Source organism: Bactrocera latifrons, unplaced genomic scaffold (genome assembly GCF_001853355.1).
Source record: "Bactrocera latifrons isolate USDA-ARS-PBARC rearing strain unplaced genomic scaffold, ASM185335v1 scaffold_545, whole genome shotgun sequence".
Classification (NCBI taxonomy): domain Eukaryota; kingdom Metazoa; phylum Arthropoda; class Insecta; order Diptera; family Tephritidae; genus Bactrocera; species Bactrocera latifrons.
In genome coordinates, this window is record NW_017537207.1 from 80036 (window position 1) to 103484 (window position 23449).

Here is a 23449-nt window from a genome sequence, read left to right on the forward strand (position 1 = left end):
ATTTTGTTAACTCCTCCCTTCTTAATTTCGAACGTCCGCGTTCGACAGCCAAGTGATTGTAAAGTTTTATTTGGAGAACTTGGAGACTTCAACGACTTGGAGACTGWGTTCGAGAGTCCTCTTTCGTTTCGTAAGCTTTTATTTATCAAATGTTTCGTTGAGCGACATGCTCGTATGTAGTGGCATCTTTGGCACTGGTATCAAATTCATTAACGATTGGTTAGATTCCTTAATCTGTGTCCTTAATCTTAGTTATGCTGTGCTGTTTATTCGCCTTTGCGCAATTAAGTGGTGTATTCCTTAACTATGTACATATTTTACATTATTTATTGCTTAAAATATTTAAATATTAGAGAAAAGTTTACAATTCATTTTAATTCTTCATATTTCACATTCATATTTAAATGTTTGAAAAAAGTTTACAATTCATTTTCATTCTTACAAGTGATTCTTACTCTTAGTGTCCCGTAATTTTTTTTAATTTTATGTGGAGTTATAATATTGGCCTTGGCTCAGTTAATAACATAAGTAGTATTTTTTCTTTTTACAATTTCGATTTTGAATATTTTTAGTTTTGCTTTTTAGTTTTATTTTTGATAGTAAGATTATATTCTATTTACTTCAACGTTTTTTTCTAGTTCTGATGCATATTATTTTTGTTATTTTTTAATAGGTTATAATTTAAACTTTTTATTTAAAGCAGTTTTTAATTAAATTTTTATGAACAGTTTTACATGATTTTGTAAGGACAGTACTGTTAAAGTTTTTAGCGACTATTTCCTCTTTATATCGTGGAGTTAGCTTATTTCCTAGCCTTTTATTTATATTTACATAAATTGTGTCACCTATGTCGTAATTCTTYATGGGCGTTTTGTTTTTATTATGATAGTTTAAATCGGCCTCTTGTTTTTCTCGTAGCTTCTTAACGTTTTCTTGCCTATTTATTTCTATTTGTTTGGGATCGATTATTTTTCTGTGGCCAAAAAAAAGGTCGAGAGGTTTTTTACCGGTTGTTGAATGGATTGAGTTCTTGTATTCAAAAATTGATTTGTCTAGGAGTTCCTCAAATGATTCATGTGTATTTTCTGATTTGAGGCAACGTATTATTTCGGTAAGAGTAAGGTGAAATCTCYCAACTTGACCGTTCGAACAGCTTTTATAGGGTGGAGCTTTGTGAATCTCTATATTGAANAGGTCAAGCAGGCGTCATAGTAAAACAGTTCGCATTAAATGACGATAATTTCAATTAAGCTTGGGAAACCCTAAAGGCTAGATATGAAAACAAAATAATACTGGTCGATAAGCAAGTAACGACATTATTAAACTTACGTAAAATCAAGAAAGAAACAAGTGAAGAATTTGTAAGACTACAATCCACTGTTTCTAATTGTTTGTCGATTCTGTCGACACAAAATATCCCCACAGCCAGCTGGGACCCAATTCTGGTAAATATATGCACCGCCGCATTACCAGAAAAATCGCTACTTCTATGGGAGCAATCGCTCTCATCACGAAAAAAGTGCCCAACATGGTAACAAATGAAAGATTTTCTCACCACCCAATATGAAATTGTGGAAAGGTTAGAAGAAAAAATAATCAAAACTAAGAGGTTGTGTTTAAACCAAAATGGAAGCTTAAATAGACCCCAAGCTAGAAGCAACAAAAATTTAAACAAAAGCTTTCACATAACACAAAAGTTCACATCAGAACAAAGRAAAAGAAACTTCATGCGAACTATGCAAAAGAGAGCATAAACTTACATCTTGCGAGAGGTTTAAAAACTTAACAGTTAGCGAACGAAATAATTTTGTCAGGTCAAAAAGACTTTGCACAAATTGTCTGTCACGTGCGCATACATATAAAAACTGCAAAAGCAAATTTAATTGCTTCCATTGTCACAAAAGACACCATTCAATGCTTCATTACAGCACATATCCCACTTCATCCCAAAGAAGCTCTTATACAAAAAGAACCACGGGTTTAATTGCAAAAGCAAATCCCGAAATCCAAAACTTTAAAAATTACCAAAAAACAACATGTTGCTCAAGGGCACAAGAAGCTCAAACGCTGCACAGTGAAACACAAAGTGGACTAATTAAAAAACCAATTACCACCATGACAACTCAATTTGAGAAAAAACCAAATTAAAACCTTAATTCACAATTAAGGAAATTTCAAGACATAGTGAAACTTTCCCCAATATTAAATAAAAAAGATCAGTATTGTAAGGACTTCTCTAAAGCCACAACTRCTCGATCCAATAATGGCCGGGACGTCGTACGTCTACCCCTCAAGCCACCATTTTCCAATACTCCACAAATTGGTATAAAACACAAAATCAGAGTTTCCTAGGACAGTCCCTCCACATACAACTTTTCGGCCCCGCAGGATGGCTTTCACCAAAAATGATTCAAACTCCTGATTAAAAAATCTGAAGTTATGTTGCGCGCTACTAAATGCCAAATAAGTGCATATTTACTTAAACATAACATATAACAAAATTATCACCAAAAGTCGAAAAATCTACACATTTTATACAATATTGCTCCATAGAGACATACGTTTTCAAATATAAAAAAAAAAAATCAAAAAGGAAATTAAGGGATCACAACACTCCCAATGCGATAATGGGCTAAGGGGTACCCATTCTGGCCATATATTGCCAGGCGTGGAGTTACTATCCTTCATAAGCCAAGAATAAATAAAGTCCAAACATTGTCGATAATACAGAAAATGCATATAATAAACTACCACTATGTCAAAAGGATACATAGTAATAATCTGTAAATAACAGCTAATAAAATTAGTAAAAGCAAACCACTTTTTTGGTATAATAATAAAAGCACGCAAAATGAATTATTACCTCAACCACCAATATTTACACAAAATACAATTGGCTATTAAAACCACAATCGCTTCTTACAGCTAATATTCTGCGGCCTCGGTTACTCCACCAACAGTAAGCCGAATTACATGTGTCATATTATATATATAAAGCTAGGCAAAATATTCGCCATGGCGGCCCAAGATGTTTAAATGAGTTAAACATGCACCCCCTATACCCGGTAAAACTTGCGCATCCTAATCCAACAGCGCAAATCACCACAGCGGATGACACTACAGCACAACTCACTCAAGAAAAAGAATGGGCAACGGGAAAGCAGTGCAAATCTATTGTCACCGAGATATTGGGGCCCGGGGACCATTTCACATCAAAAGTTTAGTCAAGCACGTGTGTTTACAAAGCACTATATGGACAACTTATGGACTGTTTAACAAGCGTGACCGATCGCATTGACTGCTAGTCGGTGACTGTTTATATCTTAATTTAGTGCTTAATTATGGAACTTTATATGTTTTCGGTTAATTTCAATTTGTGGGAATGGCAGTGTTCCGATTACGCCCATCTACGAACTCGCATTTTTTTTTGTACTAAGGAACCCATAGATAAAGTTTTATCGAAATAGCTTAATTTTTACTCAAGTTACAGCTTGCACGGACGGACAGACATACAGTCAACCGGATTTCAACTTTTCTCGTCATCATGATCGTTTATATATGTATGTATATATAACCCTATATCTATCTCGATTAGTTTTAGGTGATACGTACAACCGTTAGTTGAACAAAACTATAATGGTCTGTTATAATTGGTTGCGAGAGTACAAAAATCCAAATGATAATACCTAAATTAAGGCTCGTATAACCAATAAATGAAATAAAAAAAATATATAATTCAATCCAGCCGAAAGCCTCCGACGCTAGCGCTGCGTTATCTTATGTAAATATTTTATTGTTATGTAAACTTATGTAAACTTTTATAAAAAAAAAAAAATATAAAAAAAATATAATTCAAGATCAATTCTGCGACTCTGACCTCCAGTCACTCCAGAATAGGGGAGATTCATCTCCCAAGGAAGAAATCACAAATAAAAATAAAAAAGTATATCTCGAACTATTACAGTTGTGGTGAAAAAAGTAACCACTTTATTGAACAATAAACCGATTATAAAAAAAACAAGACATTATGGCTAACGGTGACGGATTGACGGTAGATTAAAAAACTCGTCTTATCTCAGATCGTAATACTGCTTTACGGAAGGAAGTAGAGAAATTTCGACTTAGATGACGATATATTGTAGTATGATCATTAGAAACTATTAAATCCTTACCTGAATTTGCTGGTAGGATGAATTCGTAGGTTAGTTGAAGAGAAGCAGCCCATAATGTTTTCAGCTTATACGTAAAGGGAAGTAGAAAATACTTTCAATAACATATGAAGCGAACGATGCACTAACAAACCCTGGAACGGTCATTAAATTTGATGGAATTTTATATCGCTTTAATAACTTGAACATAAATTWTTAAAAAATATGCATCTCTTTAAATTTTTTATTTCCGATAGAATTCGCGACCTGCATCCTGCTCGCCGTCTGGCATATGCACATGCGATAAGCATCTGGTAATTGCTTTTCAAAGGCAAATTTAAAAGATTTCGTATCAAAAACTTTGCGGATGTTGTTTAAATATATAACTATAAATAATAGAAATTTCTTTTTCTTAAGCCTCTAAAAAAGGCTCCCCTCTCAAATATCCGCAGTAACTCAGTAAGTAAAACATTTCATGTTTTATACTTATGTTTTCCTCTATAAAAATAAAGATAAATTTATTAGAAATAATAAAATAACTTGATTTCTTAACTTAGATTTAAAATCTGTGAGCGACTATCTTCTTGCTTTGTTTCTTATAGCATAACCGATAAAATTGGTTTCCGTGACACCCAAAACCGATACAAATTCTGTTTCGATTATCAAACCAATAATACCCGAATTCATGACACCTACTACTTTTTTGATCGGTTTCAATTCTGATACCGACAACTATCAGATTCCACAACATGTAAATGCATTATGTATATATGTATGTATGTATATTAATATAAATAGATATTTATATTTAGTATAATTTCGGGTTTGTTGATAAGTAAGCATGTTCAATGATATTTGAACATATTGCCGAGGGAAAGAAATGATTATTTAAAATTAGTGGACTGTGTATGGATATGTATGTATACGATATTTCTTATCTTTCTTATTTAATATAATGACATGTTAAATTTTGAACATTCTGCCGGACTCCAAATGTGACTGCTAGAAAGGTGACAATAGCTTGCGATCCTGTCATGGTCGTGAACTAAGTGACGTTCACGATGACTATGCGCCTTCCYGTGTTGTATCAATGATAGCTTGTTCGTAACTATTTGTTAATATTCGAGTCCTGTCCGCTTTTCTTCTTTTACATCACACGACGGTATACCTTTGATTTTGCGCTYCTTTTTTTCTATCTTTGTACACTCTTCTGCACTGATTCCGTCCATCGGTGATTATTGTACTTGTTTTGTCGGTGGACATCCCATCCTTTTCTTCGTCTTGGCTTTGGCTCCATCGTCAACGACTTTAATTTTCATATCTTTATATAGCTCTTCGTCAAGTAGATCAGAGTCCAGTGTTGAATTATCATTATTTTCATCATGTGTTTTTAACTTCAATGCCATGGACACGGTCGGATATATTTTGGCTATTTGTGTATTGATGCCTTTAGAAGAGCTTATTATRTCTTCCTTTTTGGTAAGATTACGCTTTCTGACGTCAATCTTGAATTTGCTCTTCCTTCTCTTACGCTTCAGCATCATCTTCCAAAATGTGGTCAACTTCTTTAGCTTCGTCCCCATTTTCAATCGAGTTATCCTGGACTGCACTTTCCCACATTTCTTCAAAATGTGAGCCTGTCTGAAGAGCTAACTACCACTAATTCAGTTGGKTTTTCTTCAGTTATTGAAGGTTTATGTAATTCTTCAAAGAATTCTTCTTAAATTTTCCTTTTTATCTTCCTCTATTATTTCTGTTTTTTTTCCTCAACAGAAGATAGAGGGAGTAATCGAACTGTTATTAGTTTTTCGTCTTCAAACTTTTGCATTGCATTAGTTAGTTTCGTCGCAGTTGTAGATAATTTGGGTATGATGAACAGAATTCGCTGATTGTCATACTTTTTCTTAAGTAGACTCCATACAGCGTCATAATTTTTTGTTGAAATTTGTAGATGAAGCTTAGCCTTTTAAGCATTGACGACGCATTTTTCCTGTGTTCGGCATCTGCTTGTTGTCATGTACCATAACTTGAAACACATTGTAAAAATTTGCCCATTCCTTAATATCGCCATAAAATGTTGCAATTTTTTTTTTTATTATTTTTCTTAATCAAAGTTAGGGCGTAGTATGCGTCACCAATTTCTTCGAAAAAGATTTCAATTTCTTCATTGAAATCTAATTTGCCTTTTAGTTTTTGAATATCTACGAATAAAAAGTCTAAGCACTTTAAATGATCGTTGTTGATCATTCCTTAAATGAGTTAAGCATCTACCCACTCTACCCGGGAAACCTGGCGCACCCTAATAAGATAGCTTAATTTACCACAGCTGATACGCAACCCAAATCACCACACCAACGCAACTCACCACACCTGCACCCACTCAACAAAAAGGATGGACATCGGGACGGGATTTACAATTCGTTTACACAATTCGTCAAATATAGTTCGCCCATCACTTCGTCTCACACAGTGCGCCGCGACGACACCATTCGACACTATTCGCAAAGTACCTTTCGCCCCGAAGTATATATCCTGCGCGCTAAGGTCAAGTCCACACTGACGTGATACGACGAGCTTGCGCGATAAATATTTTGGGTACTAATTTCCMTTTTTAACATCGGCATACTTTTTATATAAATATTACTTTTACACAATACACATCAAATTAAATAAATTGTACTAYTATAACTAATCAAGATTCGGACTTTTTCTTTTAAATAGTTATATTGTGTGCACGAATGGTTAGTATTATTATCAAATTAAACATGGTCCTTCGAACCTTAAAGAAAGCCACTATAGATTTGTAGTCAAAAATTGTGAAAAACCAATAGCAAGGTGAAAACTAATAATTAATAATATATGTACAAACATATAGATGTAACATATCAACAAATGAACAAAAAAGTTCAGTGGAACATAACAAAAAAGCAAAAAATAAATAAAAAAAGTGTGGTGACACTAACATAAACTTAATATATAGTATAAAGATTCACGGTGGGTAAAGTAACAAACACAAAAAAAAAACGAATTACATCGAAAATCCCACAGTAAAACAATTCCAACAAACAAAAAAACCACAAAACAAAAACAGGAAAAAGTGCAGTGAACCGCCAAAAATTTAAAAAATGCAGTGACAATACATACCTAAGAAACAATTTAAAAGGTTTAAACAAACAAAAACCCACCCCAATAAAATACTTGAAATATAAATCGGGCGCGAAAAACAAAAACACATAAACCATAAAACAAACACAAAACGAAACAAACGGGCGCGAACATTAAAACAAATATACATACAAACATACAAACAACCCAACAGCACAAGTAGGTGGACAACAGAGATTGGAACAAGGCGAACAGACAAACCAACTGGAAACGATTCGGGAGGAGAAAAGGCATTTTACCAAATGCACAAACATATTTACAGCCATTACATTATCCCAAAAAACACTTTTTGGCAAACACAGTGAGCTATTATGTCCTTTATTCATTTCACATATGCCTAAAGCTAATAAAATTTTTCCAAGCACGGCAAAAGCTTAGAGTAATATACTTATTTATATATCAAAATATACATTTATAAAAAATATATGTACATATATATCTAAATATACATATATAAAACATAAAAGTTTACCTTTGTGTACTCAAAACACACTAAATTACCCAAAAAAAAAAATCAAATTTGTTCGGCAATACCCCTTATGTTTACCAAAGACAATAAGCAGGATTGCATAAATTATGTAAGGAAAGGCACAAACATTAATTACAATTATAAGATAAAAACCAAAACCAGAAAGGCAAAAATACAAACATTCATACAATAAGCATATTTACTTAGTGGATGTTCCATATATTATACATATTACGCTTACATATTGCGAAACATATTTATAAAGTGCATATTTACATATAAAGGTGTGCACCCTTTTTTCCAATTCCGTTTTCGCGCTCTCTTCACAGTGCATAAACAAGCAAGCTTACAAAAAGCAAATTGATCTCCTAACGAGCTCTCAATTGCTTAAGAACATAAACTTAATGCTAACAATTCGCTTAGGTAAAAAGCACATGATCTCTCCAACGAGCTCTCAATTGCACAAAACATAAGTACCTATATACGCATGTAGATAGAAGTCCACGTATTAGGGTGTACCTAAATACAAAACATTCGGACATAATAAATATAAATTAATTAAAGGTGCGTTTCTTAACAATTAAGTTAAGAAATTACAAATTATCATAGGGGTAAGATAATAAAACAAACTATTCTGTCGCAAGTAATACAAAACGCTATTAATAAAGCCAATATTTTCAGCAAGATAATCCGAAATAATAAACTATTTACATAAAATTGTATTCGGTTTAAAATCATACTATATTGCTTATTCAAATCAGTCGCACTGAGATAAAACAAATTTTAATTATATATACAGATATTACAAACAAAATGGTTAATAACGGAAAAAATCAAAATACGTTACTAGAAATCAAAATTATAAATTTGGACAATTTTTGGATAAAACTCCAAACGGCTCATGACGCCATAGTAGAATCTGACGATTCAGACCTACCACAAAATTTGAAACAATCGGCTTACGCAATATATGAAAACTGCTTAGACCAATATGAAGAAACAAAAGATATGATCTCCGATCAACTAAAGCTAATAAAAGCAATTACACCTACTCCCCACAGTAGAGTAGAGCTGCCACAAATAGACAGTCAAAAGGCAAGTTCAGACATCCAACTCGAGGTGCCCGTATGTGACACAGAAACCTTTTACGGAGGTTATGAAGAATGGCCGTCCTTCCGGGACATGTTCTCGGCCGTGTACATAAACCATCCTTAATTATCACAAGCGCAAAAATTGTATACCTCCGATACAAAAGAAAAGGTCAAGCAGGCGTCATAGTAAAACAGTTCGCATTAAATGACGATAATTTCAATTAAGCTTGGGAAACCCTAAAGGCTAGATATGAAAACAAAAGAATATTGGTCGGTAAGCAAGTAACGACACTAATGAATTTGCCAAAAATTAAGAAAGAAACATGTGTACAATTCATCAAACTAGAATCTACTGTTTCTAATTGTTTGTCGGTTCTATCGACACTGAATATCCCCACAGACAGCTGGGACGCTATTCTGGTAAACATATGCACCGCAGCATTACCAGAAAACTCGTTAGTTCTATGGGAGCAATCGCTCCCATCACAAAAAAAGTGCCCAACGTGGCAACAAATAAAAGATTTTCTCACCACCCAATATGAAATTGCGGAAAGGTTAGAAGAAAAAATAATCAAAACTAAGCACAAACACGACCAAAGTGGAAGCTTAAATAGACCCCAAGTTATTAACAAAACCAATTTAAACAGAATTTCTAACAAAGCACAATCGTTCACATCCGAATAAAGAAAACATACGTCATGCGAACTATGCACAAGAGGGCATAAGCTTAAAACGTGCGAGAAGTTTAAAAAATTAAACATAAATGAAAGGAACAACTTTGTCAGATCAAAAAGACTCTGAACAAACTGCTTGTCCCACTCACACAATCTTAATAATTGTAAAAGCAAATTTAATTGCTTATATTGTCACAAAAGACATCATACAATGCTTCATACAGGACATAGCGCATATTACCTCAAAGGAGCGCATATACAAAAAGAACCACGGGATTAATTGCAAACACAAATCCCGAAAACCAAAATTCTAAAAATTGCCAAGTGACAATATGTTGCTCAAAGGCACGCATAGCTCAAACGTTGCACAGTGAAATACAAAGCAACACAACACAAATAATTACCTTAATTCACAATTGAGGAAATTTCAAACTCTAGAAGATCAGTATTGTGAAGACTTCTCTAAAGCTACAACTGCTCGATCAAATAATGGCCGGTACGTATTACCACTAGAGCCACAATTTTCCAATACTTCACATATTTTTAGAAAGAACAAAGTAAGATTTCGGTCTAACAATCTTAAAAACTCAAATAAATACAACTTCTCGGCCCCGCAGGATGGCTTTCGCCAATTATGAAAATAAAGAACCAATTCTGAACAAATCCTAGAGCGGTGGCGGGCTACTAAACGCCAAATTAAAATATAACACAGTTATATCAAAAAGTCGGAAACCCGATACTTTTCTTAAAGTTTCAAATATAAATAAATCAAAAAGGAAGTTATGGGAACAGTATACTCGCAAAGCGATATATTGACGCACCTACTCTTACCAAGCTATGGTCGCTGTTATCGCAACTATTCAACCGCTCCTCATATGTGTGGGTTATGAGAATCAGCTGTACAAAGCTTCAAATTTACTTTGAACAATTGTGTACAGTATCAACAAGAATCAAATCCGTTCTCCATTCACGGCCATTCTCTCGCAAGATCCCTCTAAATCATAGTCCTAAATCTAGGGCTAAGGAGTACCCGTTCTGACCACATCTGAGCCAGGCGTGGAGTTACTATCCCTTATAAGCCGAAAAGCCGCAGAAAAGGCAAATAATAAAAAAATAGTTTAACAAGCCGACGGTAAAGAAATTTGAAAGAAGAACACAAATCTTAACCTATCAAGAAACAACCGCAAATATAATAACTATGAAAAGCAGTTAAAAACTCATAAATCCGTAAAATACACTTTCTTATTGTACGCACCTGAAACCAAACATATGTATGTAAATACCAAATATAATCTTTAAAACCAAAGGCATTTCTAGGGTTTACAGCATGTATTATGCACCCCCGGCAACTATACCAGCAGTACGCTGAAATATATGCAACAGCAGAATGTATAAATGAGTTAAGCATCTACCCACTCTACCCGGGAAAACTGGCGCACCCTAATAAGACAGCTTAATTTACCACAGCTGATACGCAACCCAAATCACCACACCTGCACCCACTCAACAAAAAGGATGGACATCGGGATGGGATTTACAATTCGTTTACACAATTCGTCCCATATAGTTCGCCCATCACTTCCTCTCACACAGTGCGCCGCGACGACACCATTCGACACTATTCGCAAAGTACCTTTCGCCCCGAAGTATATATCCCGCGCTAAGGTCAAGTCGACACTGACGTGATACGACGAGCTTGCGCGATAAATTTTTTTGGTACTAATTTCCCTTTTTAACATCGGCATACATTTTATATAAATATTACTTTTACGCAACACACATCAAATTAAATAAATTGTACTATTATAACTAAACAAGATTCGGACTTCTTCTTTTAAATAGTAATATTGTGTGCATGTGTGGTTAGTATTATTATCAAATTAAACAATCATTAATTCCATACTTAGATCTTCCATTTTTCTTCTGAGATTTTAAATATTCCTCATGTATATGGAAGTTTTTTGATCTAAATCTTGATGTTTAGCTTCAACTTCTTCAAATTTTGTTTTACCTGATGGCTTTCTTGTAAAAGTGTTCAGGAATTTTCTTCCTGCGTTTAGTATCTACTAAAACGGCTTTATTTGGTATTTTCTTTGCGTAAGCGGTCACTACGAAAATCAAGAAGTAGAAGCTTGATATGGAGTTGTTTTCAAGTGTACAATTTAATACATGTGTGTGTGTGTTTAATGTTATCTCATCTGTAAACTTATGACTTGTGTCCCCATGCATTTTTATTTTATTATTATTAGATGTGCATTGCATGTAAAGGCATTATGTATATATGTATGTATGTATATATATTAATATATAAATAGATAAATATATTTAGTAGGATTCCGGTTTTGTTGATAAGTAAGCATGTTCAATGATATTTGAACAACTACTGTTATCAAACTGAAATGTGAGTTATTATGTAATTTTTACTCCGAAAACCTTTTAAAACATTCTGAACGTTTCAGCACAAGAAATTTGATTCCAAACGCGAAAAATTGAAAGCAACGTCTTTGTTGAATGATTAACTTTATATACCACTGCTATCAAACCGAAAGGTGAGTTTTTAATTTATACTTCGCATTTTTTTCGAATCGGTAAGTTTTTTTCTGTAAGTTGGTAGTACTCTTAGTGACATCTGTGCTAAATTTCACGTCAAAATATTCATTAGTATTTGAGATACGCGTCGTTTTGTGAAGCTCTAAAAGGGAATTTTTCGATTTTACTATGTCGGAATTTATTGAACAAAGAAGTGCGATAATGCAGTATCTGCTACATAAGGTTATTTATGATCATTTCACCACATTTTCAACTAATATCGTGCCGCAACCACTGCTTTCGCCTGATTTACCTTCGTGTAACTTCTAGCTATTCAGCAAATTCACAARACCACTCCGAGTGTATTGCAATGGGAATGGATTACTGTGAAGGAGATGAAATGGAAAAATTAACCTTTCAATTTGATCACAGTATATGTTTGTATATACTATATGTGGCAGCACGGCCTCTCATTTCGAAGTTAATTATCTTTTCTCTTATGTCAAATAAAGTAAGAAACTTGTTTTTTTTTTATTACAACTGTTTGAATAAGGATGCTAACGCTCTACAAGATGAACCCGTGAATTATTACTTTTTCAGTATTAATTTTTCTTATTTTATATCATCAGTCTCTTATGTATGTGACTTATATGTAATATAACTCGTTTACTCACACTTGCTCAAGCGGCAATCTTTTCTACAAATGTTCTCAACGTCGAGAAGTTAAAATCGTTGATTTCATTAGGGAATCTGTTAAATTGCAAAAAATAGTTTCCTTATCGACTCCGACGAAGAGGTATCCACTATACTGAAATATTCAACTTTGGCTGAAGCAAGTAAATCGGTAACCATCGAATGTTTGCTGCTAATGGTTCATCAATTCAAGTGTTTGGTGAAGTAATACTTAAATTAAACCTGAATCTATGTAGAAAGTTCGTGTGCATGTTAATAATTACCGAAGTTTCTCAGGTGATTATAAGCGCAGACTTCTTATCATTTTTCGATCTGCTATCAGTTCTCATCACCGACTACTTGATCGCCGCACAGCGTCAAAAACAATGCGGTCGGTAAAGTCAATAAATACGCCAAGTATTCCAACTATCATCAGTATGAGACTTTCGGATATTTTGTTAAATTTTACGGAAGTAGCTCTTTAATCTCCTCTAGACGTACCAAAAAGAATCTACAGTCATTCATCGCATCATTACGTCCGGATAACCGGTCTTTAGCCGACCAAGGACAATGCCACCTGAAAAGCTGCGCAACTGTGAAAGCCCTATGCATATGGTAGACAAATCAAATGATTGTTGAAGACTATGTGGTGATTACCATGCCTTTAATGCAGTCACAGTACCGGATAGGTGCCCACTTCCGTTTCTTCTCGATTTTACGCACATATTATCAGGCAAACCTACTTTTCAAAAATCGACCTACACAAAACTTTTCACCAAATTCTTGGCCAGGTGAAACGTTCGCTCATCATCTTTGATAATGCACATACTGCTTACATAAAGAAAATTTTTGCAAAACGTATGTACATCACAAAAACTTTCGGACTCACAAYTTCCAAATTCTACGGAGTATCTGCAGCACTTTCTGACCATGGTAAACTTTTACAGACCTTTTTTGAAAAATCTTCTTYCACGTCAAGTACCATTATTTGACATGACTACGGGTAAGAAGTGCAATGATCACTCACTTCTCGTATGGACCAAAGAAAATATAAAACATTAATAAGTCTGTATGGAAGGCCTGGCTAAATGTATGCTTCTGCCACATTCCACTCTCAACGGGCAATTTTTATTGTGAATTGACGAACCCGATTATGCAGCCGGTGCAGCGCTACACCAAGTAGTTAACAACTCGCTCCAATTACTGATTTCAACCAACGAAAATTTTCAAGAGCCGAACAGCGATACAGCACTTACGACAGATAGCTAATAAATATGTATCTTTTTTTGTTTTATGCTTAAAGGGTGAGAATGCCACGTCTACACAGACGAGAAACCTCTCACATTCGCATTTCATCAACGATTCGAAAAGACTTCGGACCGTCAAGCGGGACTACTATATTTTATTGCTCAAATCACTACAAACATCTGTCACCTATCTGATCAACAAAATTTTGTTGCCGATATGGTGTATCGGATCGAAGCAATAACCGCAGAAACAACTCTTCAATCAATCAACTACGACTTAGCCACTGCTAATGCGATGAACGAAGTGCTCCAATCCTATCTCAATGGGTAAGTAAGGCATTCATTGAAACTAATTTCGTATGGTCTTCCTTCTGGCACAAGTAAGGAGTACTGTGATATTTCGACCGAACGCATCCGACAGTTCATCAACAACGATTACGTCAAGCAGTATGTGCATTATCAAAGATGATGAGCGAACGTTTCACCTGGCCAAGAATTTGAATATAAACTTTTTCAACATTTACTCCAATGTATCAGCGGGAAGCACTTACGAACTGTCCCTTACCATCCACAAACAAACGCGATCGTCAAATGCTGCTTCTTCAGCTGGATAGAAGAGCATCGCCGGCGAGTTTGTTTTTGGGACGACGTTACGTTTGCCATCCGAATTTTTCATCAGCTCTCCTGTACCAGTTAGTAAGGCTAAAGTTGATACTCAGTTGCAACATATAACCCGCGACCTACGTTCTGTCAAAACGACTTGGCATACAATTCAAAAGTTATTCTTGAAGTCCGTTTTAAAAACGTGCGATAAAATTTTTATCTGCAACTTGTCGGTGAGACCATCGTTATCACCGTCTTACAAACTGCCGCAATTCCGAATTAGGTGGGGAGTAGTGTAGCAGCACCGCCATTTATTTCGGAGTTATTTATAATCTCATTAAGCATGTTAACTCTACCTGTTACTTTGACATTTTCTTTTACACTCTTTCTTTTTATGGGAAATGATATATGAGACTCGTCGGTATTTCTTGACAAGTGGTTCAATAAGGAAGTACCAACACTAATTCTATACATATGTATCTATATTCATAAAAAATTGGAACATAACATTTCTTGTCCTAAACATTGATTGTAAAAAAAGAAAGTATTTTTTATCTATTTATTTTTTTTATATTTTATAACGGTTTGATGACTCATGCCCAGCTCTTGACCGATGCTACGGCTGCTATTATGCCGGTCTCTTTCGACCAATTCAGCGATTTTATCGCATTTTTGACGACAGGCCTTCCGGAGCGCGGCGCATCTTCGACCACTTCTACACCAGAATGAAAACGTTGAAACCATCGTTGTGCGGTAGAAACGGAAACTGCATTGGGTCCATAAACTGCACAAAATTTTATTGGCGGCTTGAGATGCATTTTTTCCTTTATCGTAGTAGTACTGTAAWATATGCCGTATTTTCTCTTAATTTTGCTCCATGTTTGCGACGCTATAACGACAATAAATCAAACATAGATGCCGTGATGCTGAGTCGGATTTGAAACCTGTTTGTGTTGGGTGCTCCAAGACTACATTTTTTACATATCAGACATTTCAGTGGGCAACTCTGAATCAAATATTTGGTGATTGCGATAAGATGCGCACTTGAAAAGATCACGTAAAAATAAAAAGAACTCTGCTAAGATTAAAGTTGGCGTAGCTATACCAGCTACTTAGGTCAACATCCCGCCTCAGTCTGAAAAATAAGTTGCTTACTTAGCTGAACGTATTGCATAGAAATCTGGAGTAGTAAGTACATCGAATTCAAATTTAAAAGAAATTCAAAATTTTCAAAATATAGTTCTAGGCACCATAGTGGGGGTTCCTTTCTGTGAGAGAAATGATATCCTCCACCTGGGTCTAAAGTTGTCTACTGTAAAGGAAACAATCGAAGAATTTAGTAGACGTTACCTCTTTCGTTTGGAGAATCATGAAAATATATTTGCGATTCAACTGCTGGAAATAGTTTACAACGAAGAAGATAGAAAAGATACAACTCGCTAAACCTCGCTGTTGGATTTAATTAATGTTTAAAATTTTATTTTATTTAATTGTTTCTATATTTTGTGCATTTAATGTTATATTACCATAATTCATTATAATTGTCTTTTCATGAAATTTTGTTTTTTATATTTAAACAGATTTTAAATGTATTGAAATTTACAAACAAAAAATYGGCTATATCGATCCAAAAAATGATATATTCTAGTGATGCAAAATACAATTATGTTTTAAATTTCATTAGGATATCTCAAAAACTCACGAAGTAATTTTTAAAAGCCCCAAAAGTTGAACTTCGCTTAAAAAATTACGGGCACCATATTGCGAAAAGAAGAAACGACTGTCGCACTATTGTTAACTCGGCTATAACCGCGTAAGCGGTGTCTATAAATATAAAAAATTTAAAGTTTGAAAAAGATGCAAATATTTCCAGGCAAAATTATTCCATTTACTACAAATTAACAAAAGTGTTTACTGTTTTGTTTAAAATTTACATGCTTCTTCTTCTCAACTCAAAAGAACTATGGCAGAACATGGCAGCAAAGTGCAATTTGGTTTTGTAACAATTATCACAGCTTAAACTAAAAAAATAACTGTAAATCTGTCGTAATCTTTGCAGTGAAGCCGCTTATCATAAATACTCTAAAATATGTATGTTCCGCAATGCCAAATGAATTGTTAAACGAAATGTTTGTTTGCAATTAACTGGGGGAAATTTGAAGTATATTTCTTTCAATAACCAAATATGGGGGAACCAATTAACTGGRTTCAATTAAACAGTAAAATTGGCATTACTTTGAATGCAATAATAATAATAATGATTCAAATAAGATTCTTTAAATTATTTCCAAATAACATACTTACGTAAATAATTAACAAAACAAGCCCTACAATACATATTTCATATGTAAAATATTAATACCATGATAATAATTAATATTTTTATAAAGATTTTTTTACATTTTAATGCTAAATGGTATCGAATATGTTAGAAATGGTGAACTTCCTTGGATAGACCAATTAAAAAAAACGAACCTTAGAGCCTTTCTTCTTTTTGGAAGGTTGGAATAACCTTTAAGTATTTTTGCAAAAGATGTAAAATATGTAATAGCATGTTTTGCAAATATATAGATACGCATTACCTTGCCCTGCATTTAAACTCGTATCTAGAGTTTTAATCACGTCTACATTTAAAACCGTGGCATCTGACCGTCCTTTCAAATTCCATGCAAAAATTGATAAAATATATGGATTTCCGGGAATTAGAGTTGTGAGAGTGAACCTAGGATAAGATGACGTTTTATTAACATAAAGCTCCTGAAAATACAAAAATTGCACAGTAATTAGAAATCGTGTTATAATAGTGAGCAATATTAAAGAACTAAAAACCTGAATTTATTTTTAATATTTATGAAAAGAAAAAAGTAGTACTATGGAAATGTATTTGTCACAGCATATTTTAATTTTTCAGAATTAAAATTTGTGGACAATAGCGAGGTACATTTCGGTTCTATTCATTCATTGATCTAAGTAAATTAAGACACAAAACTCAAATTTAGCACAACGAATCACATTGAGGAGGATAATTTATGGTCTGAAATTTTTAAAAAAGGGAGCGAGACCGCGCACGTTTAATATACGTATCCTTCAAATTAATAAAGCCTTATTACCCAAATTTGCACCGACCTTCTTACAATAATGTGAAAACAGGTGCACTCGAATGATAACTCGCCGACTCTTCATACTATGATGTTATATTAAAAACTATTAAAGGGATATGTGATCGAAATTCGGGGAGAATAATTTATGGATTGTAGTAACTTCCTGTAAATGGACGGAATCGGGTCAATACTTCCATGAGCCCCATATACCTAACATAAATATTTTCCAACTYTCGGGTGACTTTCTACTGCATAAGTATATCGGCTAATTATAATATTTAGTTAAATCAATGAAAATTACTTATAAGGGTGTATCTTTGAGCCTAAGATAGATAAAATTGGGCGAAAACTTGGTCTAGCCTCGTTATTAGTAGCATCAGGATTTTCGAAAATTAATCTGACCTTATCCTAAATGATTGGTGAAAGTAAGTGAGTTATCTTAATGAAATCCTAATAATATTTTTTTAGTATTTAGTATGTTAATAGTATGTATTTAGTATTGGCGAAAATAGATAAAACTGAGTCATAACTACCCCCACCTCCCATTTACTACTTATAATGATTTTCATTCTTCCAGCAAGTTTTATGTTCAATGTGTTCTATTATTTAAGTAAGTATTATTTACATATATACGTATGTATAATATATTCTCGAGTGCAACTGAACAAAGTCCAAAGCAATTGAATCAGCCCATCCCCTTCTCTGTCGCAACGTACCACATAAAAAATTACCACCTTTCCACATATATTGAAGCGTTCAAGTTGGTAAAAATGTGTATCTTCGGCCGATTTAATATCATTTATATTTTCACTATATTTTTATATCATTTTAGCTAACACTAACTAAAATATAGTAAAATATTAAGTCTAAGTTAGTGCCTTTCATGTAAGACACGTATATTCTAAATTTGATTGTAATTTACTCAATAATTAATTAATTACTTTGGAATAATAAATGTTGAAATTTTTTGCAACACCTTTAAAAATAAAGTTCTACCAGCACCTGAAGGAAGCAACTCTTGCGAGTTGCAAGATTATAAAATATTCGGCAAGACCCGAACTTAGCCCTTGCTCTAACAATTTTTTGACTGAATGTATTGTTCAGTGTGTAATTTATATATTTAAAGAACTACTTGAAAATATATTTTTTTATATTTATTTATTTATTTTTATTTAAAAGAGAAATAATTATAAATAATCGTTCCACTTATAGATATAAAGCACTGGCTGCCAGGGCCTTCTGATTATGTTATAAAATCTTAGTCTATTATATTCACATTTGAGATGGATTTGTATAACGTAAATTTAGATACAATAAAAAAGATAAATTTCAAAGCAAAAGTAAATGGGTGCATGTATGTAACTAAACTAAATATTTAATTTGTAAAGCGAAATATATTTAGATATGATTTCTATGTTACTGTCATCAGTCCGTTCTAGATATAAAGAAGGTTTGTTGTTAGAAAAAACATTAGCTCTGATTCGCTGAAGTGCCGGGCAGGTATCGAGGAGGTGTATAACTGTGAGATCATTTGATCCGCAGAACACGCAATTTGGTTTATTTACGCCATTTAAGATGTGAGCATGTGTAGCTGTTGTGTGTGCTATTCGAAGTCTTATAAATGACCTTATATTTTTACAAGTCGCTTTTCCTGGGTATAAAGGCTTTGTTCCCGCAGGATTAGATTTTTTGTAGTGGTGATCGTGATTACTAAATTCTGTTGAACTAGACTTAAGSAACGCATAATAGTAGACGGCTTACGACTTGTCTTAAGATTTCGTATAAAACAATTGATTTGTGAAAAAATTAATTCATTTCTGCAGTGAAGTAGCCTCGGTATAAGCATCATGGTGTTACGCATGGTTCGGTAGTTTATATGTGGGGTAATCCAGCTTCTGATAGAATTGCCTTAATTGGTGACGTTGGGAAGGCGCGAATGCTTCTTATGACTGCTGCATGGTAGGGCGCGTTCAAGAGCTTAATGTCTGTATTAGCTCAGTGTCCGTAAATACAAAGTCCAAAGTCAATTTTAGATAATATTAAAGCTTTTGTTATATTGACAGGAGTATTTGTATGTACTAAGCAGTATTTAGATGATAAGAATTTAATTATATTCTATCTAGAAAAAATACTTACTCTAACATATTTACAATGCTCTTTGAAAGTTAATTTGTTGTCGAATATAAGCCCTAATATTCTTAATTTATTAGTACGTGGGAGATCAACGTTAGAAAAGGATATATTAGGAAAGGAGCGCTTTTGTTTCCGACATATGTGAAAAGTTTTACATTTACTAGGCGATATATTAGAGCCTGAAATTTTTGACCAATTACTTATTTTATTCAATATATTTAAAAATATGTGTTTAACTTGGTTTAGATCTTGAGTTTGAGAGAATATTAAAACATCATCGGCATAGATGCAGTGTTTGACAGCTCCACTCGAACTTATAATTGTACTTATTTCATTGAACGCAATGGTAAATAACACAACACGATTTTATTATATTATATAGTTTTTCGCCAACATTCCATTTTTTAAGTTCCCTGAGTATCATGTGAGGTCCAATCCTGTCAAATGCTTTTCCAAAGTCTAAACTTAGCACAGAACCGTGATTTCGGTTTGACGAAGCCGTAGAGGCATAGTGTTCGAAAAATAACAGAGCATCAGTTACTCCTAAACCTTTTTGGAAGCAAAATTGTTGGGGTTTTCTAAAAGCGTTTGCTTTGGCAAACCACATAACTCTTACAGATATTATTTTCTCCAGAATTTTGGACATGCAAGGAAGTAAGGATATGGGTCCATAATTTTCTATTTGAGAAGTAGGTTTATTGGGCTTGGGGATGGGAAGGATGGAAGCTGTCTTCCACTCCTGTGGATAGATTCCCTCGTTGAGGATTTTATTGTAAAGAGAAATTATTCGTATTTTAATGGATCGAGGGAGATTTTTAAGGATGGGATAGGAAATTTTGTCCAATCCTGGAGTTTTACCAGTCATCGATGCAATTGTTACATCGAATTCTCTTAATGTGATGGGAGCATCTGCTTGGACGGCTCTGAGTGAGGAAAATGGATTATTGCAGTTTTCAGAGATTGTTTGGCTTTTTAAGGTGTTGAAATCGTTGTGAAAATTATGACTGTTGGAATTATCTGACCACTTCTGAGCAATGTTTTGAGGGTTATAAATAGGACCTTGGGCTGAATGTATAAATAGTATGCTGGATCGTTGTGAGGAGCCCGTAAGAATTCTAATGTCTGACCAAATTTTTTTTTGTGCTCGAAAATGGGTTGATATTGGCGGTGAGTGTTTCTAAAGCTTTTCGTTTGGCAGATTTTAATTATTTTCTAAACACCGCGTTCGCTTTTTTATAGCTTGTGAAATTATTGTCAGTTATGGAATGTTTGTATTTGGACCATAATGTTCGTTTATTCATCCTTAAAATTGTTAGGAGATTTTCCCAAAATGGCAATTTAGCATAGAAGTGCTTGGTACTGGACTGGGGTATCGCGTAGTGTGCTGCTGATCGGATGATTGTTTTAATAACGGCAGCTTCAGCGTTTATGTTTTTTGACAGGGGTTTGTTCTCCGAAAATAAAACAGAAAGACGGTGAAAGTTTGCCCAATCTGAATTATCCGTTAAAAACTTTGATGTGGGTCTTCCTTTATACCAATTAGGGTTGGAAATGGAGGTTATAATCGGAAAATTGTCACTATTATGGAGGTCTTGAAGTGTATTGGAGGAAAGTTTGCTTGCAATTGGTGTGGAGGCAAGGGTGATATCGGGATGGGTAAACTTTTGTGAGTGGAGAAGTGAGTGCGTGATCCATCGTTAAGAACGACTAGGTTGTCAGAAAGTATTATATCCTCAATGATTTCTCCTCTTTTATTACTAGCAGGAGAACCCCACAGCGGGCTCCAAGTATTAAAATCGGCTAACAAAACAATTGGGGCCGAAGCAATGCCAGAAGTGATCGGGATGAGTTTATGGTTGATGGAGTTTTTAACGAGAATTGTAATGCCTTGCTTACAGGAAGTGTTTTGACTGCTATTAGAAAAGTAACTTGTGTAGTTTTTAGGAGAATACGCTATCTTATTAGCGGGGAGATGCGTCTCTTGTAAAGCAATGATTTCAGGAGAAAATTCATTAATTAAAATATTTAAATCAGGGTAATTATTAAGTAAGCCATTTATATTCCAATATAAAATTCGCATTGTTTACTCTATCGTTTCATTATCTATTGTCAGAGAGGGGAATATTGTAGGTTGAGGTGAGTATATTGTTGGTGTTGTTAGTAGAGGACCTGTAAGGTGAGTAAGCAATGATGAGATCATTGCGTGGGTTTGAGAGTCATCGACTGATCCTGTTGTTGTTGTATTTGTTATATTTGCTGTGGTATAATTGTTTTCGTTTATTTCTTTTTCTTGTGTTTCGCTATTCATATTGTTGGTAGGTTTGTTATTTATTATTGAAGGAGTATTTTCTGTAGAAGAGATTTGTGAGAGTTTGTTATTTTCATTTAAGTTGTTGGTCGTATTTTTTGCTATACTAGCGAATGTAGCAGAGTTTTCATTGAGTGCAGGAGTAAATTGGGTTTTTTGTATTTTTATCGCTTCTTGCATGGAGCACTTTTTGTCTGTTTTTATGGTTATTATTTGTTTCATTTGTATAAATTTGGGACATATTTTGTCAGAAGATGAGTGGTTACTTGAACAGTTTATGCAAAAGGAATGAGTACAAGGGAATGCTTGGTGAGGGGGGAGAGCGCACTTGTCGCAAACAGCGGCTTTAGTACATCGCTTTGTTGTATGTCCTAAAATTTKGCAGTTTTTGCACCTCATAGGGTTKGGATAGTATGGCCTTACCTTAGTTGTGTACCATGACACTTCAATTTTTCAGGTACGTGATATTAATCAAAGGTCAGGAGAACGACTCCGCTAGGTACTGGTTTTGATTAATGTATTTGGGGAATTTGAAAATTGATGCAACTCCCTGTGCTTTTAAGTGTTCAATGATTTCGTCGTCTGAGATTTCATTGATGGTGCGTAAATTGTTCCTTTTGTGTAGTTAAGGTTGTTGTGGAGTTTTATTTCTACATCATATATGGCATATAAAATTTTCGTAGATATGAATTTTTGAGCTATGTTGTTGTTTTTTACTAGTAATAAAAGTTTTCCGTCTCTTAGTTCTGATATATTTATTATTTCTGTGCTTATATTTTTTAACGCTTTGYGCACAGCAAAACACGAATATTTGTTTATGGGTTTCTGAGAGTTCGATAACAGGGAGAACCTGTTATCACCAAGGGAGTGAACCCCTGGAGGCATGTTTCTTGTTGTTTACTGTACTATAATATATACACTCTTTTACACGTGCTTTAAATGAAAGTCCTTGATGTTAGAATGCACTTACGAAAAGGGTGTAAGAGAATAGAAAAAAAACCACCAAAAGCACAAAACACAACCGTTCGCTTTGGGTATCAGTCAATGACTGCTGAAAATATATTATCAAACATATATTAGCAGTGATCAAATTAATGCAATCATGCTCTGTGCCTACTATACCCCATATAAGGATATCCGTCTTTCCCTCTGATTTTAAACCGTACCTCTTCCTATTCTTCTTCATTGGCGTAGACACCACTTATGCGATTGTAGCCGAGTTAACAACAGCGCCAGTCGTTTCTTTTTTTCGCTACGTGGTGCCAATTGGATATTCCAAGAGTAGCCAGCTCCCTCTCCACCTGGTCTA

At 34.2% G+C, this 23449-nt stretch overlaps 1 long non-coding RNA gene across 1 annotated transcript in view; it reads right to left on the bottom strand.

Moving 5' to 3' along the window:
• LOC108974295 overlaps positions 1 to 17349 on the bottom strand; it is a 90642-nt gene extending 73293 nt beyond the window's left edge. The window contains exon 1 of the long non-coding RNA XR_001993791.1: positions 17181 to 17349. This is a non-coding gene — a long non-coding RNA (uncharacterized LOC108974295). The remainder of the gene's footprint in view (positions 1 to 17180) is intronic.
• Positions 17350 to 23449: the final 6100 nt, after the last annotated feature.